Below are 11,822 nucleotides of genomic sequence, written 5' to 3' on the forward strand. Positions count from 1 at the left end.
GCAGAACAGTGGGTTTCAGGGCAGTCAGTAGCTTCCTTAATTCTACTTGGAAGGGAAAGGCTTTGTTTAAAGGAGACTCTGGACTGAAGGGATTCCTTAGTGAGCTACTCCAGGAGTAGCATTCAGAGGAAGCAGACCATTAGAGGAAACAGACCTTTAAAAACAAAACACAGAGTGTGTTCATTTGCAGGACATGTGGATGCACTTACAAGTTTCACCGTGGTCTGTTTTACATTTATTATTGGCTGTGGGGTTGACCTAAATCATGAAGTATAAGAAAACACTGCTTGATAGTATTGTCTTTTCTACAAGCAACATAGTTTTTTTATTTAAAAACAAAACAAAACACTATTGGATATATTTTTGTGCCATTTTAAGTACACATTTTAATGATTGTTAGTAAATTTGCTGAGTTGTGCAACCATCTCTACAATCCAACTTCAGAATTGCACCCCAAATAGATGCAGCTGCCTATGTCCTACCTTCAACTATAGGCAATGTTAATCTACTTACTACTTTTGCCTATTCTGGACATTTCATATTAAGGCAGTCATATAATATGCAGTTGTTTGTGACTGGCTTCTTTCACTTAGCATAAGATTTTCAAGATTTGTCTATGTTGTAGCATGTGTCAATATTTTATTTCTTTTTATTGCCAAATATTCCATTTTTAATAATTCAGTGTTTTGTTTACAATTCACTAGTTGAGGGACAGTTGGGTGTGTTCGCTTGTTGGCTGTTATGGATGATGTGTTTTCATTCATTCAAATATGTTTTCATTCTTTGGGGTAAATATCTAGGAGTGGAATTGTTTTCTTATAAGATAGATTTATGTTTAGAGTCATATTTAGATTATTCAAAGTTTACAAGTCAGTGTGCCCATGAGTTGGTTTCAAATTTATTTTCACATGGCTTTCTCTTTGCTCTCAGCCCAGAACACTCTACTAATGCTGAGAGTTAGAATGAATTAATATATATATTGCGACTTTAATAAAATTGACACTAGTCCAGGCACTTGGCGTTCTGTCATTTTAGGTGACATCTTGGCCCATGGTAGTGGATTAGAAAAACAGTGAGCTGAATTGTTTAAAATTACACTATCTCTGTAGGGGTACTAATTTTATACTATTCTGATTTGGGAAAGAACTTTTCTTCTTTTTGGAGGGCTTCAGTTTATAGAGTAAATTGTTTTCTTCTGAAGCTGTAGTAGTCAGCCTTGTTACGAGTTTGTGGAAGAGTTCTAGGAAAAAGAGAATTTCAGTTCTGGTTTCCCTGTTTTTCAGAAGCATGGAGGATAGTATTCCAGAATCTGAATTTTGTTTCTGTTCTGTATGCTAAAGCTGTAAAGTGGTCAGGTTAGATGGTAGGAGGCCTAACTGTACTGGAGGAAGCAAAAGCTTCGAGAAGTTAATAGCTGACTTGTCAAGCAGATTATAGGGAATCCTGGGCAACTGGTTTGCTTTGGTTGGGAAAATTTTTTATTGCTACACTAAATAACATTTCACATGTGAGGCATTGCGCACTTTCATTTCTGCTTTTGGCCAACAGGTTATGATGCCTTCTTCATAACCTGCAATGCAGAGTTGCCACCATTTTTGTTGCTTTAAATTGATTTTAAAACAGTATGTTTACATTGGTAAGATGTTAATAGATATAGTGAACAGATCGTATTAAAGCTATTGAAAGCACTCAAAGAGAAGACAGAGTCTGAAGGGGAGAGAGAAAGAGAAATCTTGGGCGTTATAGCAACAATGTAGAATTGATTAATATTGGCCCCGATTGGCCATGATAACCTAATTTAGTATCGACTTAATCACAGTTCTTGCCTACTCTCCATCTCCTTTACTTTAAAAGAAATTTTCTTTTTTTATTGTAGAAAAAGACATTAGTAGAAATAGAGAGACTACTTCATTAACCTTGAAATATCCTTTCCCCAGACTTAACAGTTCTCAGTATTTTGCCACACTTTTAAAAATCTGTTCTGTCCCTGGCTGGTGTGGCTCAGTAGATTGAGCACTGGCCAGAGAATCAAAGCGTTCCCGGTTCGATTCCCAGTCAGGGCACATGTCTGGCCAGGGCCCCCAGTTAGGGGTGTGTGAGAGGCAACCACACATCAATGTTTCTCTCTCTCTCTTTCTCCCTCCCTTCCCGTCTCTCTAAAAATAAATAAGTAAAATCTAAAAATAAAAATTGATTGTTTTTCTTATTTTTTTCCTTTTTGAAATAGTTTAAAGCAAATCCAGACATCTGTTTTTCACTTCTGCATACTTTATGTACATCTCTAAAAAAATGGTTATTTTCCTACATAACTATACATCAGTCTTCATACCTAATAAAATTAACATTTTGAATTCATCTAATAACTAGCCTGTATCTAAACTGCCCAGATTGCTTTGAAATGTCTATTAAAATTATTTAATCCTGGTTCAAGCAAACCAAAGTACATACATTCCATTAATGTTTGTCTCTTGAGTCTTGTGAGAAACGCTCACAATAAAAACCGGGACACAGGACTTGAGCAGTAAAGCGAGGCCTTTATTCACGAGTCTGCAGAGCCGGGCGCACCCTCATAGCCAGGAGAACGTGCGCCCCAAGTAGACAAAGGAACCTGGTTTTATAGTCTTAGCTTCCCCACCCTAACGCAACTAGTTTCCCCTCCCCTCTCCTCCTTCCCCGTTTCTCCATGACTGGATACTCAGGAGGTACAATCTAACCCGTTCATCTAAATGCCCCTATTGTGATTTGTGAATATGCTAATGTTATCCACTCCCTTCTCAGAGATCCTTTAATTACATTTGCCCTTAAGACCCTTCAATTACATTTGCCTTTTGTTACCAATGACTTTGCTACTGGTTTGGGAGTCACTATGACCTTGTTTCTAACAGTCTTAATCTAGAGCATTTACCTTGTTTGTTTGTTTGTTTTTCGAAGGGGGTTTGGTGACTGGTTGAAAAAGCTGATTTGAATGTATATCTCACTTTGTGGATTTGCCTGTTTGCTTCGTCTTAAGGATGTGTAACTTGTTCTTATAATCCAGTGGTTCTCAACCAGGAAGTAAACCAAACAAATAAACAAATATATATATATATATAAGGCAGCAAAGAAAGTAAGAGGTTATTTTTAGGAAGTAGCCCATGTTGAGACAGGTGAGCTAATACTCAAGGACCTGGCTCCCTGATGGCTTCTTGGGGATGGGTTATATAGAGAAAATCATTAATCACGGTGACTAAGGGAGGTAAGGTTCTGGTCAAGGTTGTGGTCAGGGTCGTGGTCTCTACTGATTGATTAGAGCTAGGATGGGGGTTAGTTGATTGGTGCATTCAACCAGGAATAATTTGATCCTGTGGAGTGGAGCATGGGGGCCAACTTTTGAGAATATCTAGAGAGATTTATAGTTGTTATAATTCAGTGGCTGGGGTTCAGTGATGCTGCTAAACATTATACAACACACAGGATGGCCCACCACAAAGAATTTTCTGGCTCCAAATGGCAGTAGTAGTAGTGCTGAGGTTGAGAATCCCTGTGGTTCTGTCCCGGGTATTTCCTGTAGAATAGAAGTTAACTCTAAAGCTCAGCTGGATTCAAGATAAGTCTTTTTGCTAAAAATAGTTGAATAGTCCAGCAGTGTTCCGCATTTTGATCTGGTGCTGGTTACAACTGTATGCCACTTAGTGAAAATGCATGTGTGAGCTGTGTACTATTTAAAGTCTTTAATATTCTGATTTCCTACATTTACTTAAAAAATTTTTCTACTCCTGCCATGCACCTTCCACTTTATGACTACCACCACGATTTTTAGGTATATATATGTATAAAAAAATCTTTCAATAGTTTTTCCTTGTAAGTTTTTTTAATATTCAATTCCTTTTAATGTGAGAGACTGATAAGGATGGGGAATATGACTGTCTCATGACCTAATTATTGGGATGGTTGTCTGTTGTGACCAAGTTGGAAGGTTGGTATATTCCTTTCCCTGGAGAGTTGCCCTAAGGGACAGAACCTAAACAATACCTAATGTTTGGCCACTTGCACTTTCTGTGAAAGCTTAAAGGAGAGAGATGGAGGGAGGAAAGGAGGGAGTGGGGGGAGAGAGGGAAAGTCCTTTCCAATGGGATGGCTTAAAGTGAGAAGGCCCTCTTTCATGAGCAGTGGGATTTGGGAAAGGGACATTTTGGGCAAGAAGAGCCAGCAAAGGTGGGGAATACATTAGGGGTGTGCTGGGAACCCTTGCTGGAAAGTTGTCTAAAGCCAGCTTCTCTCCCCCATCTCTGATAAATCATTGGAAGGAAAGGCAATGAATTTTTTTCTGACAGTTTGGTCTTACTGGGGACCAGGGCTTTCCTTTGCAAAAGAAAGGACTGCTGTTGGAGTCGTTGAGTTTACAATGAGCCCTGACTCTTTTCACATCAAAGTGTAAAAGAATCTCCAGGGGTGATAAATGGGGGCTGTTGGACTCATTACTTATAAACAAAGCTGAGGGATGACCTCTAAATTTTTTTTAATTAAAAGAAAACAGGGTTTGCTAGTAGAGAGCGTGGGGCTGCTCTTTGTTTGAATTTTGACTGCTTACAGTGGAGGAGATCTTTGTTATGCTTATCAGGAGGCGGCCACTGTTAACCCGGGGTTTGTCCGGACTCAAACTCAGGATAAATGCACTCAGACCGGGGTGCCCCACAGGTATCCTTAAGGGGTGAGAAGTGAAGTGTGCGGGGTACAGCTAAGATTTTGAGCCCCATTCCTCTGGAAAGACTGAGGGCTTAGACCTTCCTGCTACTTTCTCACCCATGGTTAAGAGGAAAACTCCCTTAGTGTGCAGTGCAGAAAGAGGTCAGTTTTTAAGTAAATTCTTGGAACTTTGTAAAGAAGTGCGAAGGCTATTTGTAAGTTTACATTTGAAGTTTAAAGTTAATATTCCTTTTTTTGTGTGTGTGTAGTACAGAACTTTGCATATCCTCAAAACCTTTAACAACAACAACAAAAAAAGTTACAATATTTGAACACTTTATGTTCAATGTTTATGTTGAAAGCAACACTGTTCACGGTATTTAACATTCATGTTTACATTGAAAGCAATACTGTTAATACACTGTTATTAACACTAATAATCTAGCATTTTATGGAACCAAGACTTAGGAACTGCTCTCCAAATTCAACCCTGCAACTGAAGGTCCACCTTCGGTCAGCTCCCTTCCTTGTGGACCTAGCTCACCATCAAGCTTATCTCGCTGTTTTTTCACGTGGCTTCTTTGTTGCTGTCAGTCCAAGTCCTAACGAGATTTTAAACAACTGGAGGTCAGAAACTGCCCTTTGTAACCTGAGTGGAACTAGTCGTCGTCGGCAGCCGTCCGTCTCGAGAGACGATGGTGTAGCTTCTTAAGAGTCTATCTGCACCGCCGAGAATGGTTGTGCAGTCCGACTCGGGAGTGACACGGTATCTGTCTCCTCCCGTGCTGAATCGACATCTTGCGATGACGCTGGAGTGTCCTCTCCAGTGAAGCTGAAGCTACAGAGCCTGAGCAGGGTGATACGGAGGGTCTGCTGTTGCTCATGCAGCAGACCCCCCCTCTCTTCGCAGCTGAAGGGTCCAAGGGAAAGATGGAGTCAATACAGCTTGGCTTCAGGTGCGCCGCAGGAGTTGCCGGTGTTGACTACGTCAAACCGCCTTAGGGACTCCGGCTCCGGATTTTCTGTCGGGGTTTACTCCCTTAGCCTTTCCCCTGAAGAGGTATGCCGCAAGGCAGCGGAGGTTTTTTGGAGTCAGAGTTTTCCTTCTCTGATGTGCCCTGACTGGAAGATCGAACCAGCGACACTTAGCTCGCAGGCCGACGCTCAATCCACTGAGCCAAACCAGCCAGGGCAAAGTGGAACTAGTAAGGCGCTGGGTATTGAAGAATTCTAATGTGTTTACTGACTTTCCAAATGTTCGGTAATCACCTTCTGGGTGTATCTTCCAAACAAGGTGTAGACTTGAGAAAGGAGCAGAGGTCACAGCTGGAGGGGAGCCTGTTCCTGCAAAGTGGATAGAGAGACGCTGTTCTTCAGCTGAGGTGTTTTCAGATACAGATAAAAGAGTATTTAAGGCCCATCACTCCCTTGATGAGGATGGTGAGAATGTGGGAGAACTGCTGGCTGGCACTGCTTTTGTGAGTTCAGACGCCAACAGCAGCTAATATTTAAAGAGTATAGTGATCAGATTTTGTGCTAGTAAGTATTTGATAGGCACGATTTCATTTCCACCTCACAGCTTCCTATGAGGCTGTATTTTACAGATGAAAAAAGAAAAGGTTAAGTGACTCATTGGTGGCAGATATTCAAACCACCTTCCTTCGGTCACCAAAGCCAAGTCCTTAACGCCTGTCCCACATCCTCTTAGCAGAAGCTGGGGACAGGGAAGTACTTTCTGAGCTCTGGTTTGAAACTCTGAGGCTTAGGTCAGAGATCCTCTGAGCTGACTGTTCTTTTCTGATATCATAAAGGGGTATTCGATAAAAGCTTGTTCCTGGGAGATCGCTTCAGCATGGCTGCAGAAGTTGGAGAAACATGCATGTTTTCTAGTGAAGGAACAAAGCTGATATCTTTACACTGGGGTGTGGACAAGAAAGGATGGGAGGGGATGGGGTGACTAAGAGCTGATGGAAGGAAAAGATGAATTTAGTTTAAAAATTGAGGGATGGAAGTGGCACCCACCCTGAGATAAGTTAGAATCTCCCTGGCATGCCCCTTTCAGAGCTGTTTTTATCCTTGTGGTGAGGTGATGTGTGCTCTTGGAGAGCACTTTGCAGTCTGAAGAGCATTGCGCAGATGTCAGGTGGTGGCCCTGTTAAAAAATCAAGTTCTCAACGGTTAGAGGTTGTAGCAGTTCTCATTTTAGATTATCTTTCAGCATCCGGCAGAGACTTACTTTCCTCCAGTGAGCGCCTGATGACCAAGATATGAAATCGTCCTTAATTTAAGAATGGAGGTGCTGATTTTCAGATAGGACAGAGAGTAGAGAACATATCTTGTCTGAAACGCCCATTTAAAAATATATGTTCTTCAGCTTGTAAAGGACCAAAGAGTTGAGAGTAAAGACAGTGAATGGATGTGAGGATATTTGGGTCAGCTCTTAATATCATTGTTACTTTTCCATTCTGTCCTCCTATTCTCAACCTACAGTAGTGACTCAGGTGAGCAGAACACTCCTTACAGGCTCACTGAGACTCTGCCGTTAACTTTTTGCCTGGAGAGGCAGCTCCGTTCAGAGAGAGAGTTGGCTATGAAATCAGTTAGACCTGGGCTTGAATTCTAGCCTCACCAGATTGTGTAATGCTGGCAATTTACTTAACCTCTCGAAACTCTACTTCCTTTGTCTGAAAATAAGAATAAGAATTACATGAGATAATGAATTTTTAAAAACCCAGCAAGTGCCCCCACTGGGTTGAAATTTAATAAATACAGGGCGGAGCAAAAGTAGGTTTACAGTTGTGAGTACATAAAACAGTTTACTCTTGTGTTGTTATTTATTAATTATTGTATTATTTTCCATACAAACAACTGTAAACCTAGTTTTGCTCCACCCTGTATTTTCTTCCCTTTCTGTTGACGTGCCTTTGACAATTTTAGTGTTCAGGACCTGGAGAATTTGAACGGGGTGGTGTTCCTAACGCCTCTAGGAGGTTTAAAAGTTGGGCAGTAGCCTTCCTGTGTCCTGGGACCTGCTCTGTGATGGGGTCTGGCAGTGTGCAAGCTGTTTAATCAAATGTTCCTTCTGATTGTGGGCTTGGGTGACTGCTGATTTTTGTTCACTGTTATGGAATTTATATCACTAAGAGTTTGGGTGAGAGACGTTATGCATTCATTTCTCAATAAAATACTTATTAATTTTTTTTCCTATTACATTAAGTTTAGGGTGTGCATCAAGATAAGTGTGCCTAATTATGTGTAGAGAAAGTATATATTTAATTAATACTTTTTACCCATTTAAGTTAATAAGAACTCATGAATTTCCTTCAGGTTCATTTCATTTTAAATGGAGAGTCTTCTCTTTTTTGTGATAATCCAAGATTTACTCATTCATTCAGCAAAGACTTGTAGAGAGCCTTGATGTCTCAGGTGACTATTAGGATGTGAGGGAGAGGATAGGGGGAGAAGGGGCTATAGATGAGTCTCAGGAGCTCATACTAGAGCTGCATTCTAGCTGACAGACTTGAAGTGCTGATTTCAGCTCATGGGTATTGCATCTGTACTATGTGAAGGTATCACCATCATGTTTCTTTCATCTAATGCTTTCAACTTTGTTTCAAAGCATTATCTACCATCTACTATTGAATTTTAACCTCACAGGGGTCTTATAAGGTATGTAGGCTATATGAGGTTAAATGGTTCACCCAAGATCCAAGAATTAATAATAAAACTATCATCTCAACCTGGAATGAGTTTTCTCTCACTTTCCCAGCCCCTCTTCCTTCCCCAGTCTATCAAAATCTTACTCATCTTCAAGGTTCTACCAAAATAACTGTCTCAGCCCTTGTATTAAGTATACAAGACTATCAAAACTTAGACAATGCATAAGTGGAACACAGTGACAAGAGAGAGCTTTTACAATTAAGTCTTCTAATACTGCCTTCAGAGTGTGGAAATTGCGCTATATCCAGCAAAAGAGGGTCCCATCTACTCAAATATTTTAGTACTTCACCTCAGGAACAAACTCCTTTGCATTTGGATTCAGATTGCTCTTGACCACAAGATTTTCTAGAAAAGAGCCATCACTTATAACAGGGTCATTAAATGGTCTTGGATTTGGTCCACAGCTTGTGGGAGATCTTGAGCTGGAATGAACCACTCATGTTTTTCTTCTGCTTCCAGCATTTCTTAGAAACAGCATTCAATAAACTTCTTCCCAAAACTCCTCTTTCTCTGCTGAATTCCTCTTCATCTTCTGTCCACATGTACTGCATCTTCTGTCCACATGTACTCTGCAAATGGATTGTCACCTTCGTGAGAATGACCATTAATAATCACATCTGCATTGATGATTTTGGGGCGAGTACTGCTGCACTTGGATCATTCATGGTTGGCGTTTGTTGTATTTAACCCAGTGCATGGAAGCAGGGATGGCAGCCAGTGAGTCTAGTAGGCCTCTGGATTGCCACAGGCAGTGCTGCTACCCCGCTGGATGCTGGACACACGTTTTGCCTATGGTCCCCCTTCTCCAGTCCTGAAATAACACTTCTTTTAAAACTCTAATCACCTAAAAAATTCATTTGTTATTTTTTGTACTCCTGTGTTTGCCTTTGCCTCTGCCAAATTTCAACTAATACCTTTCTTTTCTAAATTTACCCTTCAGCACCTGCTCTGCTATAATGGACTCAAAGCATTTCTCCTTTGTAGTGGATGCAGTGTTAATGTCGGTCAGTAGACTGTGCTGGAGGGACATTGCTTGAGTCAGGGAAATTCTGTTTCTTGTTATGGTTGCTGCTTTTTCTTATTTCTGCTGTAAACTGCGAGCATGCATTGTGTGTGTGTGTGTGTGTGTGTGTGTGTGTGGTGTGTGTCTATCCGTGTGTCCGTGTCCATCCATCCATCCAGATGTGCTCTGCCCCAGCCAGGTGCCCCAGAGCATGAAGTCACTTGGCATTTTGCAGCCCTTGCCTTGGTTATTTCAGTGCAAACACTGGCACAGGCCTCATGCCAATACAGGTGGCCCAGTTCCCTCTGTGCACCTGCATCAGGCTCACCTTGCTTGTGCCTAAGAGGATTGTTTCCTGCCGACCAGCTAGCATGGACCAATCCCAGTGAACTTCTTCACCATCCAGTGAGCTGCAACCATATCCTTGCCCACGACATTTCAACTTTCTTTTGGGGTAGGCACCCTCTTCAAAATTTGTCCTTTCTTGGGTACCTTCTCTCAGCTTAGGGTACCCTTTAGCTTTTTTATTATGTCTTTATTGTTATTCCTCTATCATAATTTAGTACTTTTTATGTTAAATATCTGTTCACATTATTGTGTGGTTTCTTTCTCCCGATTAGACCTAGATTAATACAACCTCTAGTGCTAATTTCCCAATATTGTTGTTTAATTTTCACATATGTTTAAGTTTAAACTTTTTTTGCACCAGAGGCCTGTTTAATCCTTCAGCATCATCTCTGTGCTTTGCTAATAACCAGCAATTAATGAGTGATGGAGCTTGCTGCTGCTGTAGTTGTTACTGTCATAGAGAGATGAGGATGGTTGATGGTTCTATTGGGTATTTATTTTCCCTTTCTTGGAAAAACAACTCAGAGTTTTTGTTCTATTATTCATGGGTTACCTTAGCATTTCTGTGAAAGCCTGTAACTGTTGAAGCAACTACTGTTGACTCAACTGTTAAAAACTACACTTTAGGGCCTGTATATAAAGTCTTCAGAATTGTGTCAACAGTGATTTACTGCTACCTATTTGTCTTCATTGACCTTTTAAAAACAAGTTGCTTTTAAGTATAGCAAGCCTTATAGCCAGTGGTGCTTAAAAATCACCTGTAGTTCAGTTTTTAGGCTAATTTGTCAATGTCTTTTCCCAGTGGCATTTTTGGTCTGTTTTAGCCAGAATCTTAGGTTTGGGTTAATGTTCAGGTTCTACATGCATGCTTGCTAAGCCTTTTCTCTCACCAACCCATGAGCAAAAGAGGAGGCATAAAGGATAGGATATAGCCCATAATGGGGTGTGCTATATCTGCCACACCTCCCTGAGGGAACAATTTCTGTCATTAGGCTAGGAGGTTTCTCTATGCTCATTTTGCTTCTCTACCTTAAAAACTTACAGGGTTCCCCATAGTCTACAATTTAGAGTTGGATTCACTTAATGTGGCATTCAAACCCTTCCTCCCCTGGGCCTCAGCCTTTTCAAGTCTCATCTCCCAACTCTTGCCCTTCCACTAACCCTCCTCATACCTAGCTGTACAGAAGTTTCACAATTCCATATTCAGGCTTTTGTCTTTAAAGTGTCATGCCTCGGCATGTACTAGGCCTTCCTCCCATCTCTGCTTCATTCACTCATTCCTTCACCTGTCAGAGTAGAGCAGAGCTTTACAGAAGAATATAAGAATAGCACCGAAATGCAGATTTGGAGAATAATCACGGAGGACTTCTTAGAGGGAGAGGTGGCTAGGCAGAAGATGTATGTTTAAGAGTTAATCAATTGAAAAAGTTGGGTGGTGGGATGGGGAGAAGAAAAAATGTATTTCAGGTAAAAGCAAACAGACTTGTGAAGATTTGGGTTAAAAAGCAACCATAAGGCCCTTTTGAGGAACTCAATGAACTTTTGCATAGCTCTGGAGCATAGAGCACAAGGCCATGAAGTGATCTGATGGGCCATACTAAGAAATTTATATTTAAGGGAATGAGAAGCCATGAAAAAATTTTAAGTAGGTTAATGGTTGACATGAATTTAAAAGGTCATGTCAAATAGAGAATGGAGTACAGAGGGCAGGAATGGTAGCAGAGAAAGCAGTTGGGGGACTATTAAGTAGTCCATGGGAGAGCTGGAAAGAACTGAATGGCTTCTGGATAATTTTTGAGAAATAGTGAAAATTTGTAGGTAGGCTGGTTATAAGGAATGTATAAAAGAGAAGGATTACAGACAATTCTTTATCATTTGGCTTTGTGACTAAGAGATGCTGTTGCCAAGATGGGGAAGTCTAAAGGTGGTACAGGTACTTTTGGGGAGAGTTTCGGTTTGTGATACCTCTTTAAAATCCTTGCAAGTGGAGGTGTCAAGTGGGCAGTTGGTTACCTAACAATAGAGATTAGTGGAGAAGGTCTGGGCTTAAGATACACATTTATTCAGTAGAAATTAAATCACAGTT

General features: G+C 40.8%; 1 pseudogene; it reads right to left on the minus strand.

Annotated features, from left to right (window-relative positions):
* Positions 1 to 8,662: 8,662 nt before the first annotated feature.
* On the minus strand, positions 8,663 to 9,761 carry LOC150019216 (polyadenylate-binding protein-interacting protein 2 pseudogene; annotated as a pseudogene).
* Between the last annotated feature and the right edge of the window lie 2,061 nt (positions 9,762 to 11,822).

Source organism: Furipterus horrens, unplaced genomic scaffold, assembly GCF_987537825.1.
Source record: "Furipterus horrens unplaced genomic scaffold, mFurHor1.1.pri manual_scaffold_2, whole genome shotgun sequence".
Classification (NCBI taxonomy): Eukaryota; Metazoa; Chordata; class Mammalia; order Chiroptera; family Furipteridae; genus Furipterus; species Furipterus horrens.